Source organism: Catharus ustulatus, chromosome 5, assembly GCF_009819885.2.
Source record: "Catharus ustulatus isolate bCatUst1 chromosome 5, bCatUst1.pri.v2, whole genome shotgun sequence".
Classification (NCBI taxonomy): domain Eukaryota; kingdom Metazoa; phylum Chordata; class Aves; order Passeriformes; family Turdidae; genus Catharus; species Catharus ustulatus.
The window spans coordinates 30,905,924-30,922,700 of record NC_046225.1 but is presented as its reverse complement, the minus strand read 5'-3'; positions in this window follow the sequence as shown (position 1 = coordinate 30,922,700).

Below are 16,777 nucleotides of genomic sequence, written 5' to 3'. Positions count from 1 at the left end.
CCGCCAGTCCCCCTCGCCTTGCGGCCCCCACGGGTTTAGGTTTCGAGAAATGTCAGTCTGCGCAGTCGGGAGCTTCTGTCCGCGGCTTCCGCGACAGTAGGAACCTGTGTCATGGCGGGGCAAGGAGCTGTGGTTACTGAAGTCTTTTCCACACCAATATCCTTCCATATACCCTTCTGTTTGAAAACGTGTGCTGCCATATTTGTTTATTCGCATTTTCTCTACCACGGCTTATATTTACTTGTTGCTTGTGATATTCCATGCAATACGTGATATATATTTTTTTTACTGTAGCCTTGGAATGCTGTTATTTAAACTAACACCTAAGCAATGAAAGAAGGGAAACGCCTTTCCAGATAAGCACAGAAAAAAAGAATCGTTTACACAACATCAGCATATCAGATGGCCAACTTCAATTTAGAACACAAATTCATAAACCACTTATAGTTGCCCAGGTCTGAAATCGTGCTCTTAATTCTTGCATGACGCCAGAATGATAAGTCAACAAATTTTAAATAATTACTAAAGTATTTTCATGGTACTTTCACTGGATGGAACCAATGTATAGTTTTTTGAAGCTCAGAATGATAAATAATTTTGTCGGGATTGGACAATTACCAGTGACTTAGTTCACAGTAGGAACAGTTGCCGTATCAAATCACATGGAAGCAAATAGAAAATTTCACCAGGAAAAACAGCTGTTGTAAACTGAATTATGAGTTTGGAGGAGCACCATACCTACATAGCAATAGAAGAGGGATATTATTTCTTGTGGCTCACTGACTGTTGTACCTTAATAAGCTTGTATGAAAGCAAGTGTCAAAATCAAAACAAAAGTAGCATATCTCCAAGAGTTTTTGAGCAGACAAGCTTTATGCAAGAGAGGGTATCAAACTTAAGGTGTGAATGTTTTGTTGCCTCCCTGACAGAACTGAAATGTCTGCTTCACACCATGCTTCCCTGCCTGCCATGTTAAAAGAAGAGAAATCTGTCCTTCAGCCACCAGTTAGACGACTGAAAATAATCTGCCAAAGCAGAATTTGCTGCCATTTCTGAAGTTATTGACAAGCAATATGAAACTTAATTGAGTGATAAATAGCATAAGAATTGTGTACTTCATAAAATTATTGCATTAATAGATAATGCATTGATGCAGTATCTTGCCTTCAAAAACAAAAATTAGTCTCAAGGCAAGGTGTGGCCCTGCTAATGTTTGCCCTCATTTGCAAACTACCCTAACTCCTGCTTTTCAGTCTCATTTTTCTTGCCTCAGGGAACCAGATGTTTCTGGGGAAAAAATATAGAAACTGATATAAGTGAATTCCATTATCAGGTTTCTGTACCAGAAGGAGTAAGAGCTTCTGTTGCACAGACAATTCCTATTCCAGGATGTTCTGTGCAGATTTAGAGATGATGATCACTGCAGTGTAAACCTGCTGTGACCAGGGTGACAAACGAACACTGGACAAGAACGGTGAATTTGGACATTTGGTGAGGAACTGAATCATCAGCACACAAATGTCTCCCATAATTCTTGGAAAGCCACTATTCATCCCTGTCACAACAATTGTTATGTGTGTACGAGTAATGACTTGCAAACTTGCACCAAATAAAAACAAAGAGCATGCTTATGAACAGGATCTTTGCAGCGAGTATTTGAAAGAAGAAAATAGTATTTCAGGTTATGTTAATTGAAGTATTAATACAAGGCAGTATTCATTTTAGTCATTGAAAAGTTAGTTCTCCAAACAAAATTAGATTGGATAAATTCCTTCCATAAGATCTGTAAGATCCTACAAATACCAAAAAAGATGTCACGTTTTAAGGAACACTTATGTCACACTTTAAAAAGGCAACATTTTCTTAATTTTCTTCTATAAAATAAAGTTCATCTTTTTCACCAATAAGATGGAATGATTCTATTATATGTAATAGTGCTAAGATAGATGTGTAATCAAATATAAGGGTATCATAATGCAGAGCATAATTAGCACTCCTAAACTGTCATTTACTGGCATCTGCTATATTTAATTCAAGTTCTCAAATCAGATGTCTTCAAAGAAGCACCTCTCAAATGTATCATCTCCCCCATGGCAACTGAAATATCTGAAAATACAGAAAGCTGCAACCCAGAGGTCTGGTGCTGAGCAGCTGATGGCTCAGCTTGAATGGCTTCTGGCACCAGCACTGTGGGGCTGGAGATGCTGGCAGATAACAGAATGGCAGAAAGAATGAGGTTGGAAGTTATCTCTGGGCTTGAGCTAATCCAACCCTGCTGCTCACAGCAGAGTCAACTAGAACACAGTGTTCAACATGGTGTCCAGCCAAATTTCTAGTGTCTTCAAGGGTGAAGACTCCACAACATCTTTAATCATCATGTTGCAGTGTTTGACAACCTTCACAGCAAAAATAAAAGTTATTTTCCTATATTTAAAAGGAATTTCCTGTATTTCAGTTTGTGAAATACACTTCCTCCTGTCTTTACACTTGATGCCACTGGGTAGAGTCCAGGTCCCTGTTCTTTTCTCTTCCATTAGATATTTATACATGTGTATAAGATCTCCAGGAGCCTCCCCTTCTTTAGTCTGAACAATCACAGCTGTCTCCTCCTTTCACTGTGTTGTAATCCACTACCCAAGATGTATTAAGAATGGTATGTCCCTTGACTCCTGTGGACCCTGTAATACCTATGGACTGACCCTATCTCCTATGCTTTACCCTATTGGGAGGAAGCCAAAAGCTCCCACCCCTTTCCTGACCCTAGAAAATAGCCCAGCCCTTGGGAAATTTCCTCTTTGCCCCCTGGTAGCCATGAAGAAATAAACCAAGAAAGCCCCTGGGAGAAAAGAGTCTCTTTGTGTCTTTCACCCCTAGTTCATGCTATTAGTCCCAGGCTTGCCCTGCTACAGTTGCCAGGGTGCGGGGTGAGCCTCAGATAGAGTAGCACCACTGTACATCAGATGCTGCTGCCCCTTAACCATTTTAGCAGCCCTTTGCTGCGATTGCTGCGGTAAGTCCATGTCTCTCCCTCATACTGGGCAGCCCAGGCTTAGACCCAGAAATTCAGATGTGCTTCACCAGTACTGAGTAGAGGGGAAACATTACCTCCCTCCACCTGCTGGCTGTGCTCTCCCTAATGCAGACCATATAATGTTTATGGCAGCCTAAAATTTGCATGTATCATTAACACTAGAAATAGCACTCCTGCAAATGTGCAGTGCTCCAGGTAGAAGTCTGATTGGCTGTAGTGCTCATTTATGTTTATTATTGAACCCAGAGGTGATTTGGCTCTGCTGTGCATCTTTTTACAAGGCATGGACAAACTTAATTCTTGCTTTAACTATAATGCTTGGCTTTCTAGTTTTTATTTTCTTTCTTTCTTTTTCTTTCCTTTTTTTATTTTTTAATTTTTTTGCATTATGCTTCTTGCTTGTAATTGTAGTTTCTACACCACTACATAATGATGCATTTTCAGGATTGCCCTGAAATGGCATTTGTTAGTGTCCCATGAGAAACACATTACGTTTCCACTCCAGTGCAGAGGAGGTGCACACAACACAGAAAGGTGACAATCACCTAATCCATGGCCCTAGTAATCAAATAGGGATTTACAGGAAATGAGAATTAAGCTTAAAGATGGATGAAAATTTGAAAAACTTAAAAAACTCTCTATCATTTGCTGTACCTTTTTAAGAGCCTTCTAAGATCAATCTAGGTACCCAAAGGTGTGATGCCAGCTGAAGAGTTAATGTACAGTAATTTCACGAATACAAGCCGCACCAATTTGACCAAAATTTTGGTGGAAACCCGGAAGTGCGGCTAATATTCCGGGGCGGCTAATCTATTAACAAAATTCTAAAAGCTGCCAACACGGAAGTGAGAGCCCACGGCAGCCCCAAGCCAAGCTGGAGCCCGGCCGGCCCCGGCAGAGGTGGGAAAGCCTGGCAGAGGCGGGGCCAGCAGTGTGGGGGGTGGGCGGCAGAGCCTGAGCCAGCAGGGCGGGGCAGGGAGGGCGGCAGAGCCTGAGCCAGCATGGCGGGGGAGCCCGGGAGAACTGGGGCTAGCAGTGCAGGGGAGCATGGCAGAAGCAGGAAGGCCGGCGGGTGGGGCTGCCTGGCAGCGGGGGAAGCCCAGCAGAATCGGGGCCAGCAGCGTGGGGGAGCCCGGCGGTGCGGGGGCCTGCAGTGCTGGCCAGGGCGAGGAAACGCGGCGGCGGTGCAGACGGGAGGGGGCGGCCGGCGAGCCTGGTGGCGGCGGCGGCAGCCCTGCCGGCGGGGCGAGCGAAAGCGGCGCTCGCGAAAGCGGCGCTCGGTGAGCGAACGAGTGCGCGAAAGCGGCGCTCGCGAAAGCGGCACTCGCGAAAGCGGCGCTCGGCGAGCGAAAGCGGCGCTCGCGAAAGCGGCGCTCGGCGAGCGAACGAGCGCGCGAAAGCGGCGCTCGCGAAAGCGGCGCTCGCGAAAGCGGCGCGGGGCGGGCGCGGCGCGGGGCGGGCGCGGCGCTCGCGAGGCGCGGCGCAGGGCGAGCGAAAGCGGCAGCGGGGCGGGCGGCGAGCCCGGCGGCGGCAGCCCTGCCAGCCGGGCGAGCGAACGCGGCAGCGGGGCGGTGCTGACGGGAGAGGGGGGCCAGCGAGCCCGGCGGCGGCAGCAGCACCACCCGGCCAGCCCCGCCGAGCCGTGGCGCTGAGCTGGGCCACCCGGCCCCGTCGGCAACCATAAGCGGGCCGAGCCTTCCTGGCCCTGCCCCGAGCCAGTAAAGCCCACTATGCCGCGATCCTGTTACTAATTGGCCAATTTGTGAAAGCTGCGCACGGATTCTCGCGACGAACGAAAGTGCTGCTAATATTCGGGGTGCGGCTTATCTATTGACAAAGACAGCAACATTGTCGAGGCACCGGGGGTGCGGCTTATAATCCATGCGGCTTGTATTCGTGAAACTACTGTAGTCTTGTACTATTTAAAAAACATCTGAACTGAGATTAACTGTGGGGTTTTGATACCTTTAATTGTGGAGTTTTGAGACCTCTGCCACCTGGTTGGTATTCTTTCATTGATTCACTTGTTCTTGCTATAGATATATAATGTGTGTGTATATACATATATATGTATACACACTGTGGAAGACATACTAGTACTGATGTGTCTAAAAACATCTTACCAAATTACATCAAATTCAGAAGAGGTTTCAGTGATTTATCCACATGCAACTGAATTTTTCCCTTTCTGGACAATGTTAAATCCACTCGGTTAGAAATCACTCTTACTTAAGGCTCATAAATTCCTTCTTTAGGAACATGTCTCATGCTATTTGAAAATATATCAAAAGGCTGCCAATGATAGATGTTTTACCTTCAGTCTTTTTCACTGAAAGACTCTCTTTTCAAATAGTACCTGTCATTTTCTCACAGTTGTTCAGCCATACTCAGTTAGATCTGAGTATTTATCAGAATTAATGTCTGTATTTTCAATAAAGATTTGCACAGTTTCAAGCTTTCCTTGAAGACGAGTTTTTTCAATGAATCAATAAAAGCACAGGTTCCCTCTTCTTTCATGGACTACATATACCTGCAAGCAAGCTGTTTGGGAACACAAGCTTTCTCAGGATCAAAACGATTTTTGTTTCTGTTGTGAGTTTTCTTGGTAAACTGCTGTTTCCTGGAGGGAAGATTAGATTTACTATGTGTACTCTAACATTATGTCTGTATCTTGTGTACAGAAATACAATTTTGTGAAGTTTTCATGGTAAATTGCCATGGAGATTCACAGGGATGTTACAAAAGTTGTAACAGCAGTGACAGATAAATAGGATTCTTGGTTTTTGCTTTCATTGGAAGATAGAGACAGTCAGACTTCCTATGGAAGCATCTTCCAACTGGATTTGCTTTCTTGCCCAACATTCTTATTTTTAGTTGAAAGATGGGTGTAATGCTTGTTTGTGCTGATAAAGTATTAATATTTCTTTTTAGGCAAGGAAGAAGTGATATTTGGCCAGATGATAAAAATTATTTCACTTATAAAGTCATATTTAGGAAACTATCAACTTTAAATACAAATTCTATCTTGGGTAATCTTTGCATCCTCCTCTAATTTAAATTGTTATGGCATCTTTCCTGTCCTGAGTGAGTTGTTATGAAATCTTTGTCCTGAGTTACATTAAACATTGGCTTATGATGTGTGAACCTGAATAACTTCTCAGTTCCCTCCTGCAGGTGCGTGGCCTTGCAACACCCTGACTTTTTCATGGATGAGCACTGCAAATGGATTCTTTCCCACTGTGGCTTGATTTCCATTAAAGGAAGCCTAGGCAGGCAGGCTGGTAGGCTGGCAGCAGGAAAGCTGCAGGGTGATTCAAAAGGGAGCTCAGGGAATTAGGAATGCATGTATGCTGCAACACATTTTAGCCTTTTTCACATTTTATGATCACATTAGCGAATTTATTCCTGTAGGCATAAGAATTCAAATCTAGCAAAGGTTTTGGTATTTCTTAATAAATAATCTCAGTTTTGGGAAATGTTTGATTTATGTACTGTAGTCCACTGCTCTCTGCTACTTTTCCTCACAGTCTTTGAGTAGAGCTTAATTCAGCCATTAAAATGACGTGAGAAGAAAAAAATCTGTGCACAAATTGGAAATCACATTCGAGGCATTCAAATTATATGCTGTTTTAGCAATATTGAAAATAAGATCAAGTATAATTCTTGTGCATGAAAGTAGTTCTCATTCAATATTTCAGTCTCATAGTCTAAATTAGATAAAGTTTTATAGTTATGTAATTATAAAAATTGCTCATTTGCTTTTAGTTAAGAAGGTTCTGTTTGCATTGTGTTAACTATGATGAATTCCAACCATTTTTTACTTGTTTGGCTGCTGTGAGAGGACAAATATAAGCTAATATCCTAGTTCCTATACATATACTCTCTCATTTTTCTATAGAAATAATTGATCATGAAAATATTCTTGAAAAAGTTCATGAAGTTTCTCTTTTAGATACTGTTATGGAAACATCTGGATCTACCCTTGATTTTGTGGGCACCTATTGTGAGTAGTTAAAGGGAGACTATTCTGGAAGTCCTATTGTGTCAAAAGAAAATGGAATACAGTACTGAATTGTCATCACTGGAAAACCAGGAACATAATTTGCAAATGAAATTGGTTTGACCTCTGTTGTGCAAATGTTGCTTTGTATAGATAAATATTTCTCTTTTATTCTAAGTACTTACCATGGCAAATGCTTACAGACTTTACTGTAGGCATGGGTTTCTTCTTTTCAGTTTGTATTCCTGGATCATTTTGGTTTGCAACTTCTTAGCATAGTTTGCACAGAGTTAAAATATAATTGACTACTTACAGAGCAGAGGTACTATTATCATCAGAATCTGGCTCTCAGCAGTTGCTACTGAATTCTGGAAATTTTGAAGAGGCTTATCATACTGTTAAGAAGATTGGAGTTGCCTTTCTAATTCGTCATAGGAAAGCCTGCAACCTCTCCCCTCCCACCATCCTATTAAACTGTGTTGTTTGATATTTGTAAACATAAATAAATACTAAGCCACAGTGACCTTATTAATCTCAAGTTATCTAGTCAGACAAATCATGACTAGATAATGAAAACCTAGCTCATAGGTTCACAGGGAAAATTCATAGGGAGAAAAAAATAATTTAATCTTTCATGTTGGTATTTTGTTTTGGTTTTTTGGTTTCATTTGCTTTTTTTTGTTTTTGTTTGTTTGTTTGTGGGCTTTTTAGGAAAAAAAATAGAAAAATACCAAAGAAAGAACCCCTTTCTTAGAGGATTTACAGGACTATACACATGCAGGCAGTTCTATTTTCTTCTCTGGGAGCACTCAAACAAATGGAAGTTCCTATTTTTTTTTATTCCTCCTGCCTGTCAGATCTTTCTTGTTTTTCCTTTGTCTGGTCCTGCCCCCCATTTCCCTTTTTTTTTTTTTTGGTTTTTTTTTTTTTTTACTTGTACTTCCCAACTTCCCAGCATTGGTGACCTAGAAAGAGGACCAATAATCTTTGTGAAGCCCAGTGCATTGTGTCAGCTGAGCACAGATGGTGTAAGAACAATCACATATTAACTAGCGCTAAACTGACTATAGATGAAAGCGTATTATCACCTGAATTTGACATATTAAGCATATTTGGCATTGATTTCCTAAAAAATAAAATGTTGATTTCTCACTGCCTCTCCCCAAATATATGGGTGTCTTTTCCTCATTCTAAAACTTCCTAAAGTAATTTTTTTCCACATCTTGGCAGAAACCTTCTATTTTATGTCAAATGTGAACATTTGTCATTATGCCTTCACCTCTCACTTGTGTTCATAACAAAGAATTAGTTTCTTGCAGAGTGTATTATCCTGTAATGAACCTGACACTCCTTTTGTTCTGTAGATCTTTCCCTGGAATAAGTCTATGAGTAGATTCTTTGTATTAAATCAGTAAAAAATAACATGCCATTAGTTTTGAATAACTAAATATGATAATAAGACAACAAAAGAATGAAATCTGAAATCAGCTTAATACAATGGCTAGGAACAGAATAAGAAAAAGAGAAAAGAAGTCAATTTCTGAAAAGCCAGCAAGAAAGCAATCTGGCAAAAGATAAGATTATATGTAAGAATAAAAAAATCCATGAATTTAATAAAAGAACAGCACCACTGAGTGATTTTATTCTTTTGTCCCCAAATTGCCATAGCTGTTCTATGAAAATTTCCACTACTAGATTACACCAAACTGCCACTGCTCTTGCTGCAAGATAGGCTTTAGTAAATACAGTAATTTCACGAATACAAGCCGCACTGTTTTGACCAAAATTTTACTCCTATACCGAGAATGAGGCTAATATTCAGGTGCGGCCAATATGTGAATAGTTTTCTGACATTTTCAACCCTGGGAGTGCAAACCAAGTCAGTGCAAACTGCAAAGTCGAGCTCCTGCCAGTAAAACCCTGCATTTACGCGGTTGTTACGAATTGATACTCCGTTGCGTGGCGGGTGGAGCTGCTCTGTGCGGGCAGCACAGGGGGTGGGGAAGGCGGGGCAGCTCCCTCCTGCTTGGCCCTGCAGCTCGGGGGAAGCAGGGACAGCTCTCTCCGCTTGGCCCCACGACTCGGGGGAAGCAGGGACAGCTCTCTCCGCTTGGCCCCGTGGCTTGGGGAAAGGCAGGCAGCTCTCTCCGCTTGGCCCTGCGGCTCAGGAAAAGCAGGGGCAGCTCTCTCCGCTTGGCCCCGCGGCTCGGGGGAAGGCGAGCAGCTCTCTCCGCTTGGCCCCGCGGCTCGGAGGAGGCAGGGACAGCTCTCTCCGCTTGGCCCCACGTCTTGGGGAATCAGGGACAGCTCTCTCCGCTTGGCCCCACGGCTTGGAGGAGGCAAGGGCAGCTCTCTCCGCTTGACCCCGCGGCTCGGGAGAAGGGGGGGCAGCTCTCTCCACTTGGCCCCGTGGCTCGGGGGAAGACGGGCAGCTCTCTCCGCTTGACCCCGTGGCTCGGGGTGCTCCCGTCCCCGTGTGCCGCCGCCGCAGGAGCAGGCAGGCTCCATCCCCGACTCCCATGGCCACCGCAGGTGCCGGTGGGCTCTGTGCCCCCCCTGCTGCTGTGGGGCAGCGCCGGGCCGGGGTGACCGAGCCCAGCGGTGGCGGCGGCCGACCCCGAGCATCCCCGCCGAGCAGCAGCGCCGAGCTGGCCCACCCAGCCCTGTCGGCAGCCCCGAGCCCTCATGGCCCGAGCTGAGCCAGTAAACCCTGCCCTGCCGCCGTTCTGTTACTATTTGGCAACTTTGTTGCACACGGGTCCTCGCTGCGAACACAGAGCGGCTTATACTCGGGTGCGGCTTATTTATGGACAAAAAATGAAATGTTTGCCAACACCCGGCCATGTGGCTTATGCTCAGTGCGGCTTGTATTCGTGAATTTACTGTATATACTTAACACTAGCAACCAAAAACCCACAAAGCATTTTCATGGGTTTGCCTTGAAGGAAAATGTATGGTGGCTTGATTAGTATCATCTATAGGTGGTATGTTAAAGATTTTCTCTTTATAAAAGCTTTTCTAACCTCAGAAGAACCTTGATTATTTTTCCTGATTAAGAAAACCACAAATACACCCCACAAAACAAACTATCAAAAGCCAAGGTAAAAACAAAAACAAAAACACCCCAAAAGATAAAGATTGTTTTATGGTCCTGGTGTGTCTGTTCTGGTCTCCTTCAGTTTGATTTTTCAGTCAAAAGAATAAAATAGACCTTGTTAATAAGCCTTTCCATCATGCATCCAAATAAGGAAGAATTTTCAGGACCAGGGAGAAAAGATTGAAAAGATTGCTTACTTGCCCTTCTTTCTAAAAAAAGTTGCTTAATTTAGTAAGTTTTAGAATTAAACATAACAGGTTCTAGAGGTAATGGTACATCTGTTTGAATCGCTGCAGCAACATGATCTTGTCAGTTATTTAATTTTTAATTTTTCTGGTTTTAATATGTAATTGAATTGCAAATTGAATTAAGCCATAAATGTTTCATAGTATTGAAATCCAAAAACGCCTGTGTATTGAATGCTAGTAGTCAAAATAACAGTAAAAAATTCTGGACTTTCTAAAAGGGTTTGTTCTGATTAAAAAAAAATTGCTTGTTTTGGTATACAGATGGCCACACCTTATGCTCAGGTCTGAAATGTTTGGACCTGGTTGTGTCGGAAAAGAGATTTTTGTGTTATTAGGTTTAGACTGTATACTGAAATAACTGAAACCAAAGATGTTCTAAAGTAGTTCGAGAATTTTTGTCCACTTCTTTTTTACCCAAGTATTCTATGCTTTATTTATACTCCTTAGTGGCATTTTAAATTTCTTTGTAACTACTCTGTGAATAGTAGTCTGATTGAATTAGGCAACCCTACAAGCCAACCAGCTTGTGTGTGATGAAAACATGTCTACAATCAGATTATCGTTTAAATATTATATGCCCAATACTTACCTACACTCTACTTGCCTACACTCAGGAAAAAGCCTGACAAAGTCTGCTCTTCCTGTTTGTATAGCATACACCAAGCTCTTGTTCCTTTACTCACATGTACAGAGAGACAATGCAGTTTCTGGACAAGTCCATAGTGGATGAATTCTTCATAACAGCTTCTAAATGTTCATAGGCAAAAGAAATTATCTACTTGCTGCATTCATGAATGAGCTGAAAATGTGAACATTTACCATGATCATCCTTTTTTCCTAGCAGCTACAGCTTTAGATTTGCCAAAACTGAAATGTTGTTGCACTTCTTCCTTTCTTTTAATCTTAATGTTGTCAAAGAGCTGACAATAACAAAAAGATCTCACGGTTAAACAACTCATATGCATAGGAATTCTAAGCAGGGGTCAACTTCCCTCCATCTGCTTTAGTTTTATTTCAGTTTTATGAATCACCTTAATGCATAAACTGCTGCTGTCCTACAGGTGGTTTTGTAATTTATGATGCAAAAGAGCCTCTTCTTAATATCAGAAAAACAGGTGTTGGTGTCCTATTGTAGAAATACATGGGAGACTTCTGAAATAGGTTGCTAGAGTAAGCTGTGGTGTGCAGTTGTGTACCAGTCTCTCTTTGAGGGTCTGTAAAGCAACAGCTGAAATTATTAATCGTCTTCAGGAGGAATCTCAAAGCATCCAAATGGATCTTCCTGCCCTGGGTCCAAGCATGGAACTGAGTTACTCACAGTCAGTAATATCAAGGATTCCTCCCAGGTCTATTCACAAACATGGAGTTTAATGTATCATTTCAAGAGTTTGTTAGTGAAGGAAGTCAATGCAAGTGTCTTTCACCAAGGCAAACTACTGCCAAGCTCTTAATTGAAGCTTGTGTAGGACTAGAAGAGCTAATTGTTGTAGCCATCAAATATATTATCTCTTAGTATGCCATGCATTAGTACAAGAACTTTGAATCTCAAATAGTTATTATAGTAAATCAATAAGAAATTTATTTTAAAAAGTATGATAAATTTTCTGGAATTATTCATCTTGCCTTTTTGCAGGCAGTTCATCTTGCCCACATTGCAGGCTGAAAGAAAAACAATCAAACCACAAACCACTGAAAGTTTAGCAGTAAGTGTTGTTTATAGGGCATGTGCCTCCTGATCTCTGAAATTTAAAAACTTGATGTCTTACCTATAGAGAATACTAGGTTTTACGGAAAATATTGATTACCTGATGTGTGAGTCATAGCTTAGGTTTCTGTTAAGTGACAGAAATTTTACCCAGTAGAATCTTTATTATCACTGGTATACCAGAAAAAAAAAGTATAACTGTCAGAGTTTTGGCTGAATTTAAAAGGACACAGATTTACTAGACGCAGAAAAAGCAGAAATTAAACAGAACTGACAGAAAATGGGAAGTTTGAAAAAGGAAAGAGGAGAAGAAATAATTCTGGTTATTTTTAGTTCTACTCTTTGATCTCCTCTATTGACCCTGTCGAATATAACCAGCAGAAAAATTATGTATAAAATTTCACAGAAAGAAGAAAGCAAACATATGTTACATATAGATACAATGTTAAAGGGAATTTATTGTAATTTTTTTGCTTCCTGCTGTAGTTTAGTACACAGATAGACATATTTTGAAATGCCTGCTTAATGCAGTTTTATGGTCACTGAACTTCTTACATATTAAAAAAGCTCCCTCTCTAACCTCCTGAGGGAATGGCACATAGGCAACTACTTTTTAAACATGATTAGGACAACAGACTCAATTGTGTCACAAAAGTTTAGGAAATACAGTTCAGAATTTGGGACAAATCCTGCTTTTTTTACAATACAGCAGATTGATCATCTGATTGTGACTTCCTCATCCCTGGATGCCCTGTTTCCCTCCTGCCCTCCCTTGCCTTAGACCTCTCCAGGCTTCTACCTACCAGAGGAACTTTCTCCTCCTCCAATCCACGTCTTCAGAGACATTTCTCTTCTCATGGGGGTGAAAGACTGCTTTGTTTCCTCTAAAGAAGTTGGATATAACATGACAACAGTATCATGTATTGCAGTATCATGCAGCACATCGTGTCTCAGGTTCCAAATAAAACCATTTTTCCATATGAACTCTATTTTCCAAGAGGTGATTCACTGTGTCTTTCTCTCATATGAACAGACTTGGAGCAATGTTTACAATTCTTTTATACATGAGAATAAATATGCACATTTTAATGAGTTTTTTTTCTATGTACGGGAATATTTCACAGGATTGAATGTAGCTTATTTTATGCAATGGGTTGACAGGCATTGTCTAAAGCCGGGTGCCAGCGGAGCCAGGGGCTGCCCAGGGCCAGGGGCGGGAGGGAGTGCCATGGCCCGCAGCCCAGGGAAGGCGTCTGCAGTTGCGTTTAAAGGCTATGCCAATCTGTGAAAACTGTTCGCAAATTGAGCACCTGACAGTATTCTGTAACTAATTTATTACTTTGTTGCAGACAGATCCTCACTTCAGGAAAAATAGTGCGCCTTATACGCTGGTGCGCCTTATACATGGACAAAGTACGGGGACTTGCCGGCAATCCGGAAGTGCGCCTTATACTACAGTGTGCCTTATACTCGTGAAATTACTGTAATTTATTTGTTACTTCAAAGGAAATATTTTTACTACTGCAGTCCTTAATGTGGATAAACCCTTGCTTTTATTATATGAAGTGGAATTACTCGAAACATATTTGAAGTACATATACTGATTCTGCTCAGTATTTTGTTAAATGAATTTTATACACAAAGTGTTTTGATATTCCTGATGTGATGTATAGGAGTCGGTATTGAGAGCTATAGCACAGGATAAGCCATGTCACAACTAAATGCTCTAAACGCTCACCTTGGCTTTTGTTTCATTTCTGCAGTTTTAGGTCCTTGCTTAGAAACTTTGCATCCATTTTTCTGGCCTCAGCTCAGGTAATGACTTTACATACTGAACGTAATAAAGACTGACCATTCATTTGCATTGATCTCTCTCAGGCAGCTGTTCTGGGCATTGCAGGCACATTAAATACAGTGTATATAACACATCAGTTGTTACTTCCATCTGTCTTTTTGGGGGTAAAAAAAAAGAAATTTGTGATACCTGAAAAAAGCTACTGTTTATGGACTAAGCTTATGTTAGTAGTCTAGCTTCACACTCAAATACCATTATCGCTATATCCAAAAGCAAGAAGTGTAGAAAGCTGAGGTGCAAAACTACTGACATGCCGGCTTTTAGGGCAATATGGAATGCACAGCTAAGGCAGATATAAGGCAACAATTCAATATCTACTCTCACTGTTTGATTTCTAGTGGATGCCATTCTTCATTCACTTCAATAGTGCTACTCCTGGGATAGATGGGCGGTACACAAGGAAGATTGTCTCTTAGATAATAAATATGTATTTATTCAATAGTTCTTTTTTTGCTTTTTTACCTTAAATATTAAGGAAAAAGGTTTCCAAATGCTAGAGAAATTGGCTGTGTTACAAAGCAAAATTGAAAATCAATTATTTTGGCTATTTGATATATTCTCCATATGCAAACTTGTTAAAACAAATTTGTGCCAAATTTCATTATATTTTTTTGTTTACTGATTTATTGTTACGTTGGTTAACATGCATTCTTACGCTTGTAAAAATGTTGATGAGTATAGAAAGAAATACTAATCTCCAACTTCCATAGATCTTATTAGGAGATGAAGTTAAAGATTTCTGAGACTAACCCTTTTTCCTTCGTGTAGTCTTATCTCTTATTCCCTGTCTCAGTGCTGGAACTGTTAAAATCCCCTTTTCACACTGTCCACATGTCCACAAAACATTACTTAACATTGAAGGAGTATCCCCATCATATTGTCTGATGCAAAACTCTACAGCTTCATATAAAGACCTTTCCATATAAACACCTTTCATGTAAACAAAGATTATGTCAAACCTTATCTTGAAAAAAAACCCAAAAAACTTTATTTCTTGATCTATTTAGTAACAGGAGGGGACATCGTGCTTGCACCAAGTGTTAATGCATCTCTATCAGGCATTTGATGACCCTGAGACTGCTGGTTTCAGTTCTGTATAAAGCTGCAGTCAGCTGGAGCTTCTTCATGTGCCATGCTTGAACAAGTCAAAGTTGTAACTCCTGCCCTGCTGAAACAAATGTCAGTGAGAACAGGATCAGACCTCTGTATTAGTATAGACTTGGACAGCACGGGTGAAAAATGGAGAATAGGAAAACAAGAAACTTATTTTCCCTTTTACTGATAGTTCAGTCAATCTGATTATTTTAATAATTATTTAGCATAATTTCACCAAATTTGAACTGTTTTGGCATTTGTACTGGTGCCACATGTGTTTCCAAGAACTATCACTTCTAATTGCCTTTGCATAGGGAATCTGACAAACTGTTTCCAGCTTCAAATCAGGCTTGGCAACTGGGACTCCAAATTTCTATCCCTTCTGGGGGGTAAGGGGAGCTATAAGTCCCCTAATCAGTGCTCTGAGATATATTCCTGCTCTGCTAACAGGGAAGACCAAAAACTTCCTTTGGCCAAGATGTCGTCATTGTCAGCTGGCTGTCTCTGTATCTTCCTGTATTGCTGTGCTTGCTAAAATGAGTAGCAGTAAGTTATGTAAGCTTCCACTTTACTAAAGCTATGAAACCTAAAGATAAAGGATTTGTTCATAAGTTTTAAAGCTCCCTGTCTAGAAGGCAATAAATTTCCTTTTTCTCCCAAGAAGGTTGTTTTGGCTGCCCCAAGATGGCAGATGAACCCAGTGTATAATGAATAGAAGGACACTGTCAGTCTGAATTGTTGGGTCCTAAGAACTATGCCATCATGACAGTCTATTTTCCTCTGCTTCCTCATTACACTTGTGTTTCTCTCCCTTTCCCAGGTAGAGGAAATGATTCAGGGGGAATAGTGAATGTTTTATGTGGGACCATAGTAAAAAGTAGGAGCAGACTATCACATAAAAATTCAAAAGAGTAAGTTGCCACCAGTGTTAGATTCTCCTCCTCTTTTGAGCATTGCAAAGTATTAACTAGAGAGCATTTATAAAAGGTATTTATTTTTAAGGAAGAAAGAAAAGGACAGAAGATAGGAAATAATGTCTTAGTGTCTGTTATGCATTCTGTAAGGCTTCAAGGAAGTTGGGATAAAAATGGAGGCTTTTATTCCCTTCCATCAGAACAATGGAAAAATCTTTTGCCATTCTGGTAAACCTGTATGAAATAAAAGGAAGAAAAAAAATTCACTTCCTTGAGTACTTGGGTCCATCTGGGAACTCTAGTTTTAATTATATAATACAGGGGGAAAATATATATGGTAATATAAATATTTTAGTTCACACTGCGGAGTTTTTGTTTTCTGTTTTTTTTTTCTATGAATAAACTTCATGCTACAAGGCAAAGTAAAAAGTGGAAGGCTGTGGGAGCTAAGACAGAGGGTACTGTGTATTTAATTAACATAAACAGTTTGATAACCAAGATGCCTTGGCAAGAACAAATAGAACTTTGAAAATTGCAAGAAGATTGGACCAAGACTGGTGACAGGGAAGAAAACTGAATCAAGTAGAAATGTTGCAAAATGTATAAGTTTGTCTATGTGATGTTTAACCCAATCAAGGTAGTAAAAGATTAGTAAAAAGCTAGTCTTCCCAGAATGGTATATAAGCATATGTAGCTCACAGTAAATTTGCATTCTGATCACAAATCAGTTGACCCATCTCTCAATCATCAATAAAAGGCAATAGGTCAGATTTCCTTCTGTGGTCCAGTAACATACTGAAATAAGCCCTACTGTTCATCCTTCTTACATCCT